This window comes from Pinus tabuliformis, chromosome 5_1, assembly GCF_031772625.1.
Source record: "Pinus tabuliformis cultivar Carrire ecotype Pingquan chromosome 5_1, CPIR1, whole genome shotgun sequence".
In the NCBI taxonomy this organism is placed as follows: domain Eukaryota; kingdom Viridiplantae; phylum Streptophyta; class Pinopsida; order Pinales; family Pinaceae; genus Pinus; species Pinus tabuliformis.
Window position 1 is genome coordinate 852,341,564 of NC_142305.1, and position 15,049 is coordinate 852,356,612.

The window sequence follows — 15,049 nt, forward strand, 5'->3', positions numbered from 1 at the left end:
GCTTGCCTCGAGTGTAGGCATCATCTCGGCCCATTTAGTAAAATAATCAACCGCAAGGATGATATACGCATGCCCCCCGGCCGAGTGAGGGTTACAAGTAATAAAATCAATACCCCATTTAGCAAAAGGACCAACGGCAATTATAGGGTGGAGAGGAGCAGGTGGTATGCGCATCTTGCGATCAAACACTTGGCAGTTGTGGCATTTTCGGACCGCAATGATACAATATTTAAACATGGACGGCCAGAAATAGCCAGCACGCAACACCTTCTGAGTTGTGGCATACCCAGACATATGACCGCCACATGCTCAAGAATGGCAGTCATTCAAAACCCTTTCTGCCTCTTCATGAGTTAAGCAACGACGAAAAACCAAGTCTGCCCCACGACGATAAAGAGTATCTCCAATAATTCTTTATTTTTGGGACTGGAACCGAATTTTCCGGCGTTCCGACTTTGAAGCTTCGGGCCGAAAGGATTGGGTTTGGAGATAGACGATTATATCCCCATACCACAGATCTAAAGTGCTGATAAGAAACAGAGATTCGTCCGCAATGGGTTCCTCTGCCACATTTTCCGTGTCAGCACGCGGGAAGTCACACATCAATTCCACAAAAATCACACATCAATTCCACAAAAACTAAGGATTTCTTAGACTTGGACTTCTCAAACTCCAAATCGAACTCCTGCACGATAACAATCCATTTGGAGTACTTGCCCCCGAGCAATTGTTTTGTCAAAATATAGATCATAGGGTTGCAATCCGAAATCACTGTAGTTTTACAGAGAAGAATGTAATGACGAAAACGCTGGACAGCCTGAACAGCTGCCAGGGCCAATTTCTCCACATGCGAATATTTTAGCTCAGTGGGATTTAACGTCCTACTAAGATAATATATCACATGTTCCGTTCCAAATTCATCTTCCTGAACTAAGACCATTCCAATGGTGGAGTGGGAGGCGGCGAGATACAAAAAGTAGTCATGGTTGTAGTTGGGAGGATGCAGCAACGGTGCATGGGTCAACGCGTGCTTAAGTGCATCAAAATATTTCTGAGCTATCTCATCCCAAGAAAATTGAGCATTTTGTTTCAACAACCTGGTAAAACCCTTTGTAACCTCGCTGTAGTTAGGAATGAATCGACGTAAAAAGTTTGCTTTCCCGTGCAAACTTTGGAGTTGGCGCAAACTCGAAGGAGGAGGCAATTTGATGATAGCTTCGACCTTCGAGGGATCGACGCGGATACTGGCTTTTGAAACAACAAATCCTAGCAATCGTCCCACTTCTATGCAGAAGACACATTTGTGTGGGTTCAGCCGAATTCGATAATGCCGACACCTCATAAAAATAACGCGTAAGTGGACAAGGTGATCAGCTCGATGTAAAGAATGAGCAGGCAAATCATCTAGATACGGTTGCACAATGTGCTTGATGTCGTGAAACGCGTAAGACATTGCCCATTGGAAAGTGGATCCAGCATTCTTAAGTCCAAAAGGTAATTTGCAATAAGCAAATGTCCCCCAAGGACAAATGAAAGCCGTTTTTGGTTGATCGGCAGGTAGAATATTGATTTGGTTGTAACCGGAAAAACCGTCCATAAAGGAAAATATTTCACTACCGGCACAATCATCAATTATTTGATCGATATAGGGTGTAGGATAGTTGTCTTTTGGACAAGCACGATTTATATCCCTATAGTCGATACATATTCTTATTGTTCCTTATTTCTTGTTAACTAGAACAATATTCGATACCCAATCCGTTAACAGGATCGGATAAATGAAACTTGCTTTCAACAGCTTCTCGGCTTCTGCTTTAATTGCAGCCGCTTTCCTAGGGTGTATCTGACGCAGACGTTGCCGAACGGGTTTAGCGTCCGGGTAGGTCTTAATTTCATGAACAACAATGGAGGGATCAATTCCTGGCATTTCCTCATAGGACCAGGCAAACACGTCGCGGAATTCTTGAAATAGGACCTTGTATGTTTGAATTTCGTTATCTGTACACAAGGCACCTATATGAATGTTTTCAATAACTCCGGTTTTGACTGAAATGTCGATGGCAATAGTTTTGGAAATGTTTCCCAAATTCAACTCTGAATCAGGATGTTTCATGGGATTCTGAGCGTCCTTGACATATTCAGCTGTAAAAATTGATGAAAAATCATTTTCAAAGTCATCACCCTCAGGTAAAAACGAAGATCTATGATGAAGATCTTCCCATGGTAGATCATCTACACTTAGGATTTCGCGAAGTTGTTCGTCAGATGACACAACTTTGGGAAATGTTATCCGTTCCGAGGTTGACGTGAAAAATGATTCCTCACGGACCACATTCATTTGGTTGAATTGGGTTGAACTGGAGTCGGAAAAAGACTGCACGGCTTCATAAGCAATTTCATATGGACTCAAAGGCATTGCATTACCGAAGGAGTCTATTTCAGATTCAGATGGGACAATCCAAGGATCATCGTAAATAATAGTGTCTGAAGTAATCATATGAATGGATGCGAATGAAGGGTCTGCATTAATGGAAGGAAAGGGAAAAGTTCCCAGTAAACCAGAATCTTTAACCAATCCTACACCAACATCCCTGTAAGGGATAGTCGTTTTACCGACATGCTGGATACTCTCTGAAGAGGATGGGTCGAATGAAAAGTAAGCCAGCTGGTCTATCGTCACGATCTTGCCATTATGTGGAAACTTTATAACTCTGAAGACCGATGACACAACCGCTGTCATAGCGTAAGACCAACTGCGACCCAAAACAAGTTTGTAGTCTAGAGGGGCATCAACCACCTCCACATCCAGACTAACGGTTTTTCTTTCAACCCCTATAGGAAAATCCTGTAGAATGCCAAACGGATGGAACCCACGGCCATCAAAGGCCTTAGGAATCGTCGGGGATTGGTTCAGTGAAGGAGAACCAAGCAATCTCCAACACTAAATCGACATAATACACGTAGAAGCTCCTTCATCAATTACAGTCCGATGAATAGGCCTGTTTTTTACTATCACTGGAATCTGGAAAGCCATTTGATGAGGGAGACGCGGTGTACTATTTTCTAGATCAAAGATTATCAGGTTCGGGTCCTGAACATCAACAGCTCCTATAGCCGACAAGAGTAATTTTCGTTGTGCTGGGCATGATTGCAGCACTTCCAAAGCCGACATTGCTGAGGGTGAAACAGCTAAATCCTCAACAATGTTATAATTCTGAGCTGCTCTCGCATGTGGATTGAAAGCAAACTTTCGAAGTATACCCTTGGCGAGCGGTTTAATTATCAAGTCCGTGTTAGGTTTCTCGATCTGTAGTGGATCGGAACCGGGAGCTGAGGTTGATGGATTAGAATGAGAAGATTCTACTTCTTTACCATCAACAGGATTCTTACTACCATAATCTTGCGATCGAGTCGCAATCCGTACATGAGACATCATCAATATGGGCTGTTCACTTGCACTCGAGGAAGAACCTATCATTTTACTCTCCTTCTTCGGAAATGGATCTTTCAAAACAGCAGGAGTTGGGGAACCCTTAACGATTTTCACAACCTCTGCCCGATGAGGGCAATCTCTTGTGAAATGATCTTCTTCACAAATTAAACAAGGATAGCGAGGTTTGCACTTTTCGTCGTTAGATTCCGACTTCTCTTTTTTCTCCTTTGGAGCCTTGCCTGATTTATCCTTCTTCTTGCCTTTCTTCTTACCACTGTTTTTTGATTTAGCCGTAGATGACTCTACAGCATCAATATCGGCAGTAATTTCAGGAGAAGATTCTCCTGTTGAGGAGTCCGGTAAGGTTATTATTGGAGAAGAATTCTTTGAGGATTTCTTCTTACTTTTAGTATTCACCGTACCAATCATGCCATCAGCAGCATGAGACCCCGTAGGAGCAGCAACAATTTGATTCGACTTAGGAAGATCTGGGATCTTCTCGTGCAACGTACCCGACTGAGTGTAAACTAAGTCAAGGTACTGGGCTTGAGCAATGACTTGCTCCTCAGTAACTACTCCGGCCTTAGCTACATCTTCAGTAATCTTCAGTAATAATGATTTTACAAACCATTCAGCTAAGATTTGGTCCGGGATAAAAACTTTCACTAAGCGTCTTCGACGTCTCCATTCATGAATATGATCGGAAATATAAGTGGAGGTCGACTGTTTTAATGAAGTTAATAGCTCCGTGCCGTTATCGTATCTGACCGGCAACTGAAAATGAGTTAGGAACGAGGTAGCTAACTGGCTAAAATTGTAAAAAGAGGCCCGTGGTAACTCAATGTACCACTTGGCCGCGAGACCAATGAGCGTACGCTGGAAAAGACGTAAGCGGATCGAATCATCCGAGATAGAGTTGGAAGCACACCAGAGGTGGTAAGTCATCACGTGATTGGACGGATCCTCTCCAGACTTACCTTCGAACATGGGTATATCGCTGGGCAACTTATTTGGCATTGGCGGCCAGAACGGAAGATATTGAATTGGATCGTTCGTTAGGCGCGTCAAGTCTGGTAAATCCAAAGTTGCGATAAATGGTAACTGCTGGTTAGGATCTCTAAAACCCTAGGTCACAGGACCAGTCCCAGGAGGAGGATATTCAGGATAACTAGGAACAGGAATCGCATTAGGGATATTATATCCTCCTGGAAAACCAGGATTAACCGGACCGTACTGGGGTTGTTGAGGTTGTTGATAAGTGTACCCAGGATACGGTTGATACTGCTAAACCGGTTCTTGGACAGCAGGACCGAATTGGTACTGTCCCCGGTATTGTTGGTGGGTAAATTGAGGTTGAGTTGTTACAACATTACTTAAACCAGGCTGCCCTACAGGGATCTGGACCGTGGTTTGAATCGTAGATCCGGACAATGGTAAAGATGTCTGAGGAGTGGTTGCAGAGACAGTAGAAACCGGAGCTGTCGATACTCCAGAAGTAAGTGCGGTAGATGTTGCGGTAGTTGTAGCAGCCGTTTGAGATGGAGTACTAGGTGCAATTGGTGGCTGAGTAACTACCGAAGTTACAGAAGTTTGAACATTTGACTGGACAGATTGCGGTTGCTGGGGTGGACCAGAAACTATGGGTTGTCCAGTTTGAGGTACCAACTGTATACTCGGCTGCAACACCTGTTGACCTTGTGATGGATCCCACACTATCATTCTGGGGTATTGACCCGTAACAGGTTGAGGATACTGCGATCCATAACCGGATTGAGGATAGGATTGATAACTGAAAGGCATAGTTCCCATACCTTGAACATATCACTGACCTTGAGGTGGTTGATAACTTTGACTCGAGTATTGACCTTGAGGTTGATAACCTTGGGGTAAATACTGATACTGGGGTTGACCTTGTCCTTGAGGTTGATACCCTTGAGGTTGATACCCTTGGGGTTGATACCCTTGAGGTAAATATTGATACTGAGGTTGACCCTGGGGTACATTTTGAGGCTGGGGTTGACCTTGAGGCATGTATTGTACCACGGGTACATACTGACCTTGAAGCTGCCCCCCAGACACAATTTGTGTACCTTGAGGTTGCCCCCCAGGCATTAATTGACCACCTTGAGGTTGAGAAACGGGAATTGAACCTGACATCATGTAAATGTCCCCTACACCCAACGGTTTGTTACCATTGTTTCCAGCTAATAACCCATGATTAATGGGTTGAGGAGATGCCCCCGCAAAGGTACCAGAAAGTGATTGATACCCGGTGGGAACAGAAGGACCGCCGTGCAAGAAAGATTCAGGAGATTGAGTAAACACGGACGACTGACCAGACATATTTACAGGAGTATAAATACCTCCAGGTGGAAAAGGAGTACGAGGTGGAGAAAAACCTACCCCTGAGTTGTCTAAATAATTGGTTAACAAAAGGTACCAAGTAGTACTTCTAGGAGGACTGTAAAAGATAGATTCACGCTCCCTAAGATCAATAGTAGGTTGATCTTCAAGGGTAGATACGCCTAATTCTTCCTTTGGAGCAAGTTCTTCAATAGCTATCAAACCAGTAGGAAGATTTTCGGTGATGACTCTTTCTACCCTAGGTGAATCCGGTACACTAGAAGTTGGAGTAACAGGTTCAGATATTTCAGGTTCTTCGCCTATATCACTAGTAGATGAAAAACTACCAGCAAGCTCAGAAACTTCAACTGCTTCAGGATTATAACCTGTCTCTAGACTTTGGTAATCTTGATGGACTACCAACGAAGACTCTCTTTCTTCTGGTGAACCTACTCTACTGCCACTAGGAGGAGTTACAAGGACCTTTAAACCTTCGTAATGACTTGGGACCTCTTGAGGAGATTCACCCCCAAGTCTACGGGATCTTCTCAACAATTCGGCCACAGAAACAACCTCAGGAGACTTGCCCCGAAGTCTACGGGACTATCTCGGTAATTCCGCCACAGTTAAAAACTTTTAACTACTGCACACGCAAACAAAGTAAAATCTCAAAGCAAACCACCTAAAGTCTCTAAAGAACCAAACAAATTTGAATCATACGCCTAAAGAATCTAGGGCATCAAACCAAGCACAAACAGTAGCCTTCCAGACCGAAAACGCTAGTTGGAGATGAAACCCAACATCGCTGGATTCAGTACAGAAGTGGCGGGTGGAACAGTTACGCCGGCAACTTGCTTAATGAATAGACTGGCACAAGTTCCTCCACTTTAACCGTCTCGAGTGAAGTGAACCCCCCGGAAAATCCAAGTGAGTCTAGCCGACGTCTGCTCCAGGTACAGTGGGATCTTCCCTCCACCGTCACCTCGGTAGAATCCTAAAGATAACAGTCACTAAGGTTACCAACCGCAACAAATGCACCTAGGGGAACAGTCTACACTCCGATAGCATGCAAGGGCAGAGTATCAAGCTCAATCCCCTTGCCGGTTCCTTGACAATAATCCAAGGTTTACCGACAGGTGACCCCTGGCTCCTCGACAATGGTTAATCTGAGGTTTACCGTTTGTAATACGTGCGTGTCTGGCGTCGTTCCCAACGAGGGAGGATTGATCCCCTCACTGGTTCGGACACGAGCTCGTGCTTCTCCTTTAAGAGGAGCTTTCCCAGAGTACAAATGAGACAATTGGATTTATTCTATCACAAGATAAGCTACTTGTTTGGTTTTGTTGTCTTGGAGAGTTAATTACTCTCCTACTCCAAGACACTAGCCTGATCTAAATTGGTGTTTCAGAGCCCTAGTAAATAAAAGTTACTATGTTGATTTTACTTTAAGCGTTAATTTTATGGTTTTTCTTAAAGACCAAAGGTGATGGAGATGAAACTGGTGGTGTGTAGACTCGACTCGCAACCACTACAAAGATGCACCTAAGATGATTTACACTATTTTTCCTTTTCAATGAATCTCCTAACTAAGAGAGTTGGAAAATGCAAATTTTATAGAAAACAACTTTCTTAGTAAAGACAATCAAAGAAACAATTCTCTTTATCTTTTCAAAACACACAACTCATGACCACTAATTACTCTACGAAATTTCCTTTTTCTCCTAAAAGTCTACAAATTCTACCAAAGCAAACTTTTTCCAAAAGAATTTTTTGTATTTTTTCTATGTTAATAAAGCATATAAAAACTATTTTATCAAATCGAATTTAACAAATCTAATACAATCAAATCAAATCACTCAAAAGCAAATTAAAAGGAATTTTACCTAAAAGCAAAAGTAATGAGGACAAAAACCTACAAGGATGATTCTCGGATGTTTTACTTAGTCAAAATGCAACTAAGGATCATTTCATGTAGAATCATAAACTAACCAAAAAACAAAATCGAAATCTTTTTGTTCTTTTTTCTCAAGAATGGAATTCAAGGCTTCAACAAACAAACTTTTCGAGATTCGCAAAGAGAAGAAACAAAGGTAGGTCTCTCACTAGGGTGACTTCTATGACAGGCCCGACTCCTAAGAGGACTGATCAAAACTAGGGAGATCCAAAGTTCGACAACCTCTAACGTCAAAGTCACTACAGGACCAGTTAAAAATCAAACCCTAAGGCAAAATCCCTATGAATTCCACCAAAACCCTCGACACTAAGGGGACAAGTTCAGGTGAAGATCTTTGACAGTAAACTGATGGATCTGGGCAGAAAAAACAAAGTAAAAGCAAAATCTAAAAGAGCAAAAAGCAAAAATTGAAATTTTCTCAAAATTGACAGGGGTACGCAGGTCATCTGTTCACACAGGCGTGGGTACGCACTGTGCACAAAGACGCAGTGCGTACAAGTACGCACTGTGTTAAACCCAGAGACTGCGTACTGCTGGGAAGACTAAGAAAAATAAAAAACTAAATTGACTCTAAGCTAACCCGCCCAAATACACAGCTAGACAACCAAAAATCAGAAAACAAGCAATTTTTCTCAGATCAAAATATCAAATCAAAAAGAACTCAAACACATTCATGGAGTCCCCAGCGGAGTCGCCATTTTGTCACACGAAAAGATTCTTTAGTGCGGACACAACCGACCTTCCTAGAAAGCCTAAGACTCTCTAATGACAAACAAGACAAATAAGAGAAATCCTTCTCTAAATATGCTTTTACAATATGAGAAATCAAGTGTTTAGATCCTACCTGTAATCCAACGCTGTTGTAGTAGTCCAGCTTCGTTGATCCAGATGAGCTCCTCCTTCCCTTCGAAACCTGCATTCACCAACAATCAAACGATTAAATAGCACCTGAATATCACATAAAATAAAACATATTTAACATATAGACCAAGGAGTATATGAAACAACTCATTAATAACAAATTGTTGAGAAGAATGGAGTAATTTGTATTAAAAGGTAACAAAAGGAACCATTACAACCTGAGCCTTGGTGTTGTGCAAGCTCCTCCCAGGGTCCACAAGAGTTCTCCCTTACTCTGATCAGCTCACCCACCTCCCAATGGAAACAAGTAAAGATGGTAATCTCTCCTCACAAGCTTCTACAAGGAAGTCCTAATTCCAGCAGCATCTACCCTTAGGAATGTTCAGCTTTTAACCTCCTCTCCCTTTGGCCCAATGCCTGTATTTATAGTGCTCTAGAGGAAGTTATTCAGGTCCACCGTCAATGGGATAAGTCCCTCTTTGGATGGGATAGCTCCCCTATTGATGGGATAAGTTCCTCTTTGGTAGGGATACATGAACCATCTGGAGGCGCTTCATACATGTCAAACATGCTTCTAGAAGACTCTAGAAATGACCACAAGTAACTTTTTTGGAGTGAAACTTGCGCCTTTTGACCTTTACAGGAGTACGCACCCATCCCCTTACATACAGAGCGTACAAGTACGCAGGTATTGTGAACTTGGGCTGCGTACCCGCAGGTGAGGCTAAGAGAAACTACGTACCAGAGATAATTGACTTTTAAATGACTTTTCTCTCTTTTTTGAAGTTTGACATGGAAAGTAGAGGCATGAGACTTGCCAAGGAGGATAGTATGACAATGGATAGAGCCATACTAACTGCAAATAGTCATGGTGACATTTTTTAGTGTAACAGTCAGCACAACACCTATTCTTTTGGAGACATTCACTTTTTGGTGATAGAATCTCTTTTGAAGGTCACCAATGAGCTTATGGTGACATTTTTCGACCCTCATCTATGTCCCTTTTTCTTGTAGTTCTATATTTATATGTCTTGAGAATGGAATTATTATGTGATTTTAGGTTAGTGACCTTATGCATTATAAGGTATGTGAGCTTAGATTTATATATATTTAATCATGCACATATTAATAAAATACACCATTGTTGTGCACCAAGTAAAATTAAAAATTATGGGGTCTAAGAATCAGTATGTGAGAAAATGGGCTGAGTGATAAGCGATGAGGGGCTTCAGCCTAGGGGATAAAACATCATTAAAATATCCATAAATAAAAAAATGATATTTTTTATCTTTACTGCATAACATGACCTCATGACGTCATGAAGTGCCACTTGCCAAAAACCGAACATGCACATAAAACATGGAGTTTCAATGTGATTCCATTTATTAGTATAATGATTACATTCCATGATACACATTTACTTGTTATTAAACATTTTGGAGGTGGAGGTGAAAGAGTGATATGACTCTCTAATTTTGTTTCCTTGTTAAGCTAAGTTAGATTTGGGTTTGGGGATAATTTTCCCTTATGTGAGGCTAGTAAGGTACGTATAGACACATGTGCGAAATTCAAATTCATGGAAGTCACAATTCTTTAGTACTTTGTGCTCAGTCTAAGTTGGGAATTCTAAAAGGGTAGTGGCACAACTCAATGGTCTACATTTATAGAGAATGAGTTTCACTTGCTAACTTGTCTAGGATGATAATAAAGGAGAGAATGTTGGTTGGAGGTTGATCGAGTCATGTACAATGGCCTATTATTTTTTTCATGCAATAATGGACTATAACTAGTTCTAAGTGGCCTTTATGCCCTAGTCAATTCATAGCCCCACCTCGAGGATGATCCACTAGAGAGAGATTATTAGCAATGTGGTTGATGCCTCCACCAAAATTATTAAGTCTGAAATCAACGGATGGTTCAACTCTTAGACAAGTATTTATTATTACAGTTATGCGTATTCCATTGTGATTATTATATCTTATAATAAATGTTGTGTAAGGTTAAATATTCAATATGTTTCAATAATATTTTTATGCTTATATATGTATATGTGTGTGTGCATGTAAGCACATATTTAATGATAAAATGAATTATATATAAATGATATAAGTTATATTAAATGAGTTTAAGAAAAAAATGTAGAGAAATGATTAAATGGTAATACGATAGAATAATAATACAAACAAATGTTTACTTGTGTGTTATGAAAATTCATAAAGATGATATTAATAGATTGTTTAAAAATATTTCACCATACAAATTTTAAAAATATAGAAAAGTGAATCAAATTTAATTTTTACATTGATATCATTACATTTTATACTTCATTCCCTACATATAGCCATAGTTTATGGTGTTAGAAAAGCATTAGAAAAATATCTTTTTTTCTTAAGCAAGAGATGGTACTTCTATTAACTGAGGAAAAAAATGATTTACACAGGTTACAATAGATGCACAAAGGCTCAAACTCCCACAAAGGGAGAGGGAAATTACACAAAGTACCCATAAAACCCTCCTTTAGTCAAACAGAAACAAAGCCTAGACTGTCCTAGAACCAAAAGTGGGCAAGTGGGTCCAAAGGCCGCTCCCCAAAACCTCATCGTTGATCTGTCTCCTTCCTATCCGATGGTCAAAAATCATCACACATGGAGGTGAAGACCACAGAAAATCCCTTAAGTTTCTCGATCAATGCTGACCATTGATCTTTCCCTTCTGATCCAACGGCTGGTGTCCATATCGCACGGCTTAAAAGCCCGCTGGATACTACGCGATGAAGGCGGTTTGCTTTTCCCGTCCTCCGCCACGTGTTGCATCCTGAGTGGAATCGCTAACTTTTCATAAATCTGTCTTTGGTTTGGATGGCGTGTGATAAGGGTGGTAAACCATTAGTAGTTTTATCCTTTCAAGCCCACCAACTAGCACGCCAACAGGTGGTCATTGATCTTCCTCCTCCGGATGTGATGACCAAAATCCAAATCAGACCGCACATCCACTCGTAGATTACCCAACGATGAATGTGGTAATCACTTTTCATCCACCACCATGCGTTGCTATCTAAATGGCATTGCTTGTCCTCTGATAAAAGCACTCCCAAGTCAGAGGGGACACGATGCAGGTGGTGTTGGCATTATGATTCAGGTGTTGTCCTTGATGGCAAACCCATTCAGGTGATAAATCAAGAAGGACGCAGGAAATATGTTCAGCAAGTGCGTCCCCGCAGGTATACCATACAGAACCCGCGTCCAGGGACGCCGGCCAGCCGTTCAGGAGGTGCGTCCGCCCAGTGCACACATTTCAAGGCAGAGAAAAGCACGTGGGGGTTTCTTGCGTGGTATCTAGCCGACGGTTTTGTGTTTCTATGGTGTCGGCTCGTGGTATTGCTCCATGTTTTGGGGAGAAGCTTGCCTATATAAAGGAAAGGAGTTCATTTGGATTAAGCATCATCTTGGTTGAATATCTTTTGGTGAGATCTAGTCCAGATCTATGAGGGCGAATCTTCTAATGGACTGTGATCTCTATGGCGCATGATCAAATCTGTGGATCTGAGTGTTTGGGTTGGTTCTGAAGTCCTCATATCTTTTATATCTGAAGGGACGCAGGTTCAGTGAAGGGCAAGTGCGCCGGGACGCAGTACAGTAAAGGCTCAGGGGCGTCTCTGAGGCAAAGGACGCGGTGCGACTGTGTTATTGGGTGCGTCTCTGAAGCAAAAGACGCGGCGCGATAGTGTTTCGGGGTGCGCCGGTCGCAGCAAAGCATAGAGGAACAGTGCGTCTGCACGCAGAACAGCGGAGGGTAGACTGCGTCCAGTCGCAGGCCATAGAAAGAAAATATGCGTCCCTGTCTTAAGATGATCTGTTGACTGTATATTTCTGTTCATAAAGTGTTCTGGGTTATTTCTGTAATTACTGATCTGATATCTGTAGTGGACTGTATCTGTTATATACTTGTTGATCATTTGATTCTTCATGAAAAGAAGTAGGGGGTTGTAGCTCCCTTCCAGGAGAAACTGGAAAACGAGAGAGAGTTGTAGCTCTCTGCAGGTTGCAGTCTGCGTGCTGGTAAAGGACTGCACCAGTACAAAATCATTGTAAAAGAATTTCTTGAAAGAAGATAGAGACATATTGCAGCAGGTGGTTTTCTCCCGCATTGGGTTTCCACCTTACATCTTGTGTTCTTTGGTGTGACTGTCTATTTTCTTTATTCAAGCTCATTATTTTATGGTACTGATATGCAAGAATAATTCAAAAGATCAAATAAGGAAGATTTGGTAAATTGCTTAATAATACTGATTCACCCCCCCTCTCAGTATTATTTCCAACAATTGGTATCAGAGCAGGTCCTTCAGAAAAGCTTGATCGCTTGAAGGTAGATCGTTCATCATGAGCAACTACGAGAGAGAAGCATCAATCAGGCCACCAGTTTTTGATGGGACAAACTTCAATTATTGGAAGGTAAGAGTTACTGCATGTCTTCAATCTCTTGGTACTGAAGTTTGGGACATTGTAGAAACAGGCTATGCTTTTCCTTCAGCTACTCCTACAGATCCAGCTGAGAAAAAGAAGTATGAAACAAATGCAAAAGCAGTCAGTACTCTATTAGGAAGTATATCCCAAACAGAATTCATGAAGGTAATGCACTTCAAATCAGCAAAAGAAATATGGGACAAAATGATCACAAGCTATGAAGGAGATGAACAGGTAAAACAAGCTAAACTTCAAACTCTCAGGATTCAATATGAGACTCTCAAGATGTATAATGATGAAAGTGTGGCTAATTATTTTCTTCGGGTAGATGAGATTGTTAATTGTATGAAAAATTTGGGTGAAGAAGTAAAGGAGTCCATAGTAGTTCAAAAGATTCTAAGATCATTATCCCCCAAGTTTGAATCCAAAGTATCTGCAATAGAAGAAAAAGAAAATCTTCGTGTTCTTACTATGTCTCAGCTACATGGAATTCTAACTGCTTATGAAATGAGAAAGGGAGGACCATCAGACAGAAGGGAGGCTGCTTTTAAAGCATCAGGCAAAGAAGATTACTATGAAGCAAGCCATGATCCAGAAGAAGAGGAAGAAGAATCAAATTTTGTCAGAAATCTTCAAAGAGGTTCTGGAAGGTTCAGAGGTAAGCTACCTTTCAAATGCTTTGCTTGTGGAAGAGTAGGTCATTATGCTGCAAAATGCTCTTATAAGGATAAAGGAAAGGAACCAGTTAGATGGAACAAGAAACAAAGCGCAAATAAGAAAAGCTACTACACCCATGAAGATAGTGATGGCTTATCAAACAGTGATGAAGATGAACAAGGTAATAAATATAGGTTGTTAATGGCATTTGAAGATGATGGTTATGAGGATGCTGTAGATGTGGATAACCTTTATGATGAAATTACTAGACTCAAGAGATGCATAGAAGAAAAGAACATGATTATTGATACTCTACAATTCCAAATTGATGAAAAGGAAAAACATCTTGAAAAATTAGAAGGTGAAATTGTTGGTCTTAGAAAAGAAATTGAGAAAACAAAAAACTATTAATCTCAAGTTTGTCAAAGGATCTGAAACTTTGGATGAGATTATCAGTGTGCAGCGGTCTCCACTAAATAAGACAGGTTTGGGCTATAATGGAGAAACTTCTCAAGCATCCACTTCAAAAAGTTATCTTGATGCAGCAAGAAGAAATGAGCAAGAGCACAAGGAAGATCATCAGGTAAAGCAGGGACAAATGTCAAACAGAAACTATCAGGGGCAATCCAGCTTAAGGGTGAACAAAAGCCACAACCAGCTACAGGTAAAATCTTCTCAATTTGGTTCAAGAATAGATGAAAATAGAAATTACAATCAGTTGGCTGGTAGATCCAATAATCGCAGAAGCTTCTTCAATGGACAATGCTTTTCTTGCCATAACTTTGGTCACAAAGCAGCTCAATGTGTTGCGTATAAAACAATCATGACTAGGGAAGCTCAAAAACAAAGAAGTATGACAGGGATTACAAAAAGGACCTATAACAACTTTTCAGCTCTTGAAAATGAAGTTGAATGTTCTATTTGCAATAATTTTGGACATAAAGACTTTGAATGCAGAAGCAGGTTTCCGGAAAGAAAGGTACAAGAGCAGAAAAAGGAACAAGCCTCAGGCACCAAAACATGGAGAATAAAGGAACCTCAAACAGAAAGATGTGGGATAGCATTTTATGCAGAAGGACAAGAAAATCTATGGTACATTGACAGTGGATGTTCGAAGCATATGACAGGTGATAAAGAAAAACTTGAGTCTTATTCTAATTTAGAAAAGGGAAAGAAAGTCTCTTTTGGAAATGATACTCCTGCAACTATAAAAGGAAAAGGTATTGCTCCTTTAAAACAAGATGTTAAGGCTGGAAATGTTTTGTTTGTTGATGGATTGAAGCATAATCTACTAAGTGTCAGCCAGATGTGTGATCAAAGAACCGAGGTTATATTCAG